We start from the raw sequence: 6,543 nt of genomic DNA, 5'->3' as shown, positions 1-6,543 counted from the left end.
AATGTCTTGCAATTGTAAGTTAGTCAATAGGACGCAAAATCATGCCATATTTAAAGTATATGGACCTTTGATAATTAAAAAAAAAAAAAAAAAAACTAATTCCAAAGGGTTCTCTATTCCTACAAGAACAAATAAGTTTTGAATCCAAAACTATCTTCGATCTTGTTAGTGATCTTCAATAAACTACTTGAGTATATACTTATATGGTATATCATTCCATTATATTCAAAATCATATTCTCACTAAAGGCTACTTTCTCTGTTCCTAAGAGTGACTTAGATTTGATTTGCAACATATTTCTGTCGTGTTTATCATTGATTATTTCGCACAGTTCATGAAAACCATAATATCCATTGGAACATTATCCAAACAAAACAAATTACCTGACTCCAATAAATTAGCTATCACTGCATCCTCCAAGGATTTACATCTAACCAATTTTATATTAGCTTCATTAATATCATCTATGATCGCTAATTAATTATGCAATTCCAGAAATTAGACCAATAAAATTAAGACACATCAAAATAAAATTTCAACTAATCAATTTAAAGCCATCTCAACTATTCCAGAGTCAATCCAAAATAATCTAAAAAAAAAAAATCACTCCAAAATAATTTATTTAAGATGAAACTTTAATACCAAAGTAATAAATTATTTATTTATATTATTAATTTTAAAAATAGTTTATTTGGGGTAAAATTCTATTGGAAAAATTTGCTAAATAGCACATGGTCAAACTTTTTTAGTTATGTAACATGTTTTTTGGAACTCGAGTTTGTTGAAAAACATGCTACATTACTAAATAAGTTTGACCTGATACTTTTTTCCTAATTCTTTCCTAAAATTATATTATTGGGTAAAAAATGCCTACTTTATTACCTTAATTTCAAGAAATTTAAAATACTAATCGAATTAAAATAAAACTTATTTATTTAGATCATAAATCATATATTTCTATTTTTTTAATATTTGATAATTTCGTAATTTTAATATAATAAAACTTAAACAAACTTTATTTGGTTAATCCTAGTTTCCATGATAAACGTAACAAACTATTATAACAATCAATTACTACAAATTAGGCTCCACCCTGTAGAGCAATTGTGAAGTGACAAAAACTCTTGTGAAAAAAGGGATACTAAACAAAGTCAAACGTACTATATCCTCGCTTGGATTCTTAGCTATATAGCCTATATATATGTGTGCATATATTATAGTTCAAACTTCAAAGTCCAAGGCTTCGAACCCTGATGTGCAAGCAACAATGGCAGATCATGGAAAATCACTTGGTTTTGTTGAAAAAACACTCTTCTTCTTTGAGCGTTTTACACTCCTTGTTGCACTCCTCATTCCCGAAGCTAAGGATTTGGCTCTCTTATGTGTCCTTATTGCTAATTTGGTTTACTTTACCGTGTGCTGCATCACCTTGGATGACCATGTTGCTTCTCTTTTCCCATTTGTTGTGAGTACTTGTATGCTTTAGAGTTTGCATGTGTCAAAAGTTACACACATTATATTATAGTTGGTGTAACTTCATAACTTTTTATTAGATTAATATTTTGAGAATACTATAATATTATGAAATTGTTATAGATCTCTGATCGGCTTTATATTTGTAATTATGGGGAGTATATCAAAGCAATATAATTGACTTTTCAAACTACTTGTTTAATTAAAACTTACGGATCTATATAATATTGCAAAGAGTTACATTAGGTGTAACTTGAATCTAATATATGTATATTTCGGGTTTGATTTATTTGCATATCTTTTTAATGAAGATTTTTTTCTGTATGCAGATGTGTGAATACCCTTTTTGGATTGAGCGTCTTGCATTCTTTTTAGTTTCAGTTTCTACCAATTCTCACTGGCAAAGGTATGGTTACTGGGAAAGGTGTATAGGAGTTGGTCTCTTTGTTTTTACCAATGCTGTTTACACCTACATGATGATCTTCATGGATTTCAAGGATTTTGGCTCTTCTTGTTGGAGTTTATGTGGAAGCTCTAATAATAACCCTACAGTGAGTCTACTCTCTTGATCATTTTTACTTACATGACTGCTAGTGTGTGTAAGCTTTGTCAAATTCAGTATTTTCTGTAAATTTGTTTGAGAACCATGTTTTGAAAAGTTTGATATTAGACTATAAGAGTACATTAGGCCCTTGTACATGTGTCATGCATTCCAATATTTTTTGTTTTTGTTACTGCAGTGTAGGAGTATTTAAAAGTGTGAGTAGTGTGATAAGTTTAGTAGTAAAATTCCTCATCATATAGTATATAATAAATGTTGGATCCTAAAAAGTCGAGCTTTAAAAATCATGAAATGAATGATCCATGTGGCTCAACTATGTAATAGAGGGCATATAATTGATTTTTACCATGAGAGAGTTTGTGGTGTCTAACATGTTATGAGTTTCTTGCAAAAGCTCTTTTAAAGTGTTAATGTTACTTACTCTTACAAATTGAACATATTATTATCTAATATATTATATTGTTACAACAAAATGTCACCATATGAGAATATGAAACAGACAATCAACTCAATTGTGCATATAATTTGGCTTGAAAGTTTAAAATCTTAGTTTGTTTTTTTGCTTAGGCAGGGACAAGACAAGTAATGTTGTGTGCTATCTTTCTTGTGACTAATCCATAGAATTTTAATGAATCAATTTGTTGTTATGTATGAGTTATGTTTTGCTGTGCAGAATGACAAAACTAACAAGGGTGAGGAGTTGGAAGAGCCAGAAAACAAAAGTGATGTGGAGTATGAAGAATTACTGAAACCTGATGATCAGAACAGTGGCAGCAACAGAGTTAAGGAAGATGAAGATACTCTATATCTACATGTAGTAAGTGGGAAAATTATTTTCTGGATTGAGAGGGTTGTAATAATGACACCAATTTATTATAATTTTAACATGCCAACAATCAAATTCATTTTTATGTCAGTTTGAAAACTTTTTGTAGTAAATTCGATTTCTATGTAATTTACAAATGCACTTTACCACTTTAAATTGTTTTTTTTTTTTAATGAAATAACTAATTATGGATCTGTGCATATATACTTGGCAGCTCAATGTTTCAGCAGTGTTGTTGGATTCATATTTCTGTTTTCTTGCTTATGATAACTATAAAGAATTTGATTGAATCAACTCATTGTTACATGTGATATATGTTTTGTTAGCAGGAAACTAGCAAGGGAGAAAAATTGATTGGAGAGAAAGCTAAGATGGAGAATGATCCACACAGAGAAAATAAGGATGATGATAATAATGACAGCAGTGGAATGGAATTATTCGATGCAGAATTTCATGAATTCATGTTAAGAACATTGAAGTTAGTGTTTCGTGTGGCTGTAGCTTCCATTCCCGTGATAGCCCCCGGCTATTTCAACTGGCACTCAACTATCTCCTTCTTTTTTGCATATGCCCTTTTCTTACTTCACTTCCCAATTGTGAGTATTTATATTTAAGATTTAGAGTGAGAATAAAACATTTGGTTGATTTTCAAGTTTTTCTGTTCAATTTTGAAAAAGATTTGAATCTGAGACTTGCATTTGATTTTTATCATGATCAGGAGCATCGAAATGTGGTCTATAGAGCTGACGAAGTCAGCATAGCCTTTCTGGGAATCTGTTACATTTGTGGATCATTATTCTTAGGGGTAGTAGCTTATGGTCTCTATATTTTAACTCAATTGGTTTGCTTTATATACTGGTCAAGCGACTCAAGATTGACACAGAAGCAGAAAATAGTCAGTCATGCTTTTAGAGTTTTTAGCTCTAACTCAAAGGTGAGTGCTCTTAATTCGTTTCAAGTGTATGAAAATTCATATATAGTTATGTATGTATGTATGTATGTATTTGTGCATGCTTATATGTGTGTGTGCACGTGTGCGTGGTTTAAGCTCTAAAGTATCTTTTCTTGCAAGTCATTTGGTACATTAGGGTTGTGTTTGGGAAGTGAGTTTAAAGTCAGCTTATTTTACTAGCTTACTTTTGCTATTATTTATGGATCCCACTGCACTTTTTGGTACTATTCATGAGTCTTACTATGCTATTTCAATTAATCTTTACCTTTACCTATAGTACTTTTAACAAAAAGTTTTCAGTTACAATTAAATAAATTGTTCCTAAATGGACTCTAGTGCAAATTTTACTACATATTATTAAGCTGTTATTAGTACCAATAATAATCATTTTCACATTAGTTTGTAAGTTTTTCTAGTAAAAGCGGAAGTAGTTTTAGCATTTTCCATTTAGTATAGATAACTTTTGGCAGATCGATTTGTTTCAAAAATAATTATTGTCTGTTGAGCAGGAAGGTGAGAAGGTCAAGGGGCCATTGGAAGGGCAAACTACCAACAAGGATGAGCCTCCACAAGGTGACCAAGAAGCCGCTGCAGAAGATAAAGCAAATAATAAATGGGAAGAAGATTTTTTGTGGTCAAAGACTGCTTTGGATTTTAAAATGGTTGAACAATCGTGGGAGGATGATGATATATGTGAAGAATCGTGGGAAGCTGATGACCCAAGTGACTGTAGCATTAGCAATGACTGGCAACAAGAATGTGGGGATTTGTTGGACAAAAAAGAATACAATTGGAAGAAACTAATCTTCAAGAGGAAGTTGAAAGATGAAGGATTTGAACATAACCAACCTCACCATGCATTGATAAAACAGCTTAAGCAATTGGAACATGACAATAACACACTTGCTGCAAAGGTTCATGCTTATGAAGAAGATAGCCTCAAGTGGGAGGGACAGAAAAACAATCTCATTGAAGAGCTTAATGCTACAAGGATTTCTAGAGAACAAATTTCTCATTGCTACTCAAATTTGAATAAAGATTACAATGATTTATTGAAAAAGTTTAATGCTACAAATACAGCTTTTAAACATGATGAACAACTCAAGTGGAAGGAAGAGAGAAACATGATCACCGCAAAGCTTGATGAGGCAACTAAGTCACTGGAGAAGTACCAAGGCATTGCAAATGAATTTGACGAGCAACGCCGCAAATGGGAGGAAGAGAAAAATGAACTCGATGCAGCTAAAACTTATTGGTACCAAGCCTATTTGAAGCTTTCATATGCTAGGAATGAAAAGTTTCACGTAATAAATGAATCCCCTGAGAGTTACAAAGCTCATTTGCTTGAGTCTGAAGAAATTTGCAACAAGTTAATGGACAAGAATGCTATGCTTGCTGCAAAGCTTATTGTGGAAACTTCATCGGCTGAATACTTCCAAAAACTTGTGCATGAGTTTGAAGAAAAATGCAGAGTCTTGGAGGCAGAGAAAAACGATCTCAATGCCAAGCTTTTCACAGCTATGGCATCCAACGAGCTTTACAAAAGCCTTCTGCGTAATTTTGATTGTCAGTAATTCCTTTATGCACTTAGCTTTTTATTAGCAGTAGTAATTACTAATTAGGTGTGGTTCCTTAGGTTATGGAGTAACTTTTTGGATAGGTTAAATGGTTAAATACTTTTCAGTTTTAGGTAATGTGCCTATATTTTCTACATATGGTTTATTGACTTTAGCTTACTTTTGGTCAATATGAGTAATTCATCTTTTAGTGTTGCAATTTTTACTATTACTGCTGTTGCCATGATTACTCTTAGTGTTTATCTTACCATTTTGCCATGCAGTAAGTATATTTCATTGCTGGGCTTAATGACATGCTGAAAGTCCATTTGTTAATTTTGCTTTATTTTAACCGCCAATTTATGCAGTACAATTGTGCTTAGTTTATGAAGTACAATTGTGCCAATTTGATTTAAGCCTAATAATTTCTCCAAATATATTTACATATACTCTATTAGCTTTTTCTTTTCACATTACTTTTCATATCTTCACTGCTTTAAATTTGTGATAGTATAGTTTTTATATGTGTGTATGTAATCTGACTAATAGCTTCCCCCATTAGCTATATAACCTTGTAACATTTTAGCTTGAGCAAATCAATCACAACCCCATAGTGAATCTATTCCACCACCACACAATTTGGCCCTCAAAGAATTAGTTGGATTTGGTCAACAAAATGCAGTGGAAAAAGCTCAAAACAGCTTGATTTTGAGTGCAAGAGGTAACTGAGTTGGGCAAGAGTGGATGAAACATGAATTGATCCCAATTAACAATTGAAAAAGTATCACACATAAAATTTTCATTCTTAACTTCCAAATAATTACACCCATCAACATTGTTGTACTAATTAACTTATGCCTCACCAAATAAGGTATGTGGCATTGGCAAAGAAGTCACATCCACATTATCACACTAAATTAAGTCTTGCTTAAATATAAGTAATCATAATCACATCAGTTTAATAAACATGTAATAAGAGAGGTCTTCAAAATTTTGAGCTTTTAGGCGTGAATAGGCATCACCACTTTTGAAATGGTACCAATACTATTCTTAAGCTGTGTGCTTATATGCAAGCAAAAACACCATGCAAATAGCACATACCAGACCCATGTTTTGAGCACAAAGCTAAACCTAAGATTGGTTAAAAGCAAATCACATGAACTCGTCCCTCATA

This window comes from Quercus robur, chromosome 11, assembly GCF_932294415.1.
Source record: "Quercus robur chromosome 11, dhQueRobu3.1, whole genome shotgun sequence".
Classification (NCBI taxonomy): Eukaryota; Viridiplantae; Streptophyta; class Magnoliopsida; order Fagales; family Fagaceae; genus Quercus; species Quercus robur.
Note: the sequence above shows the minus strand (reverse complement) of the source record.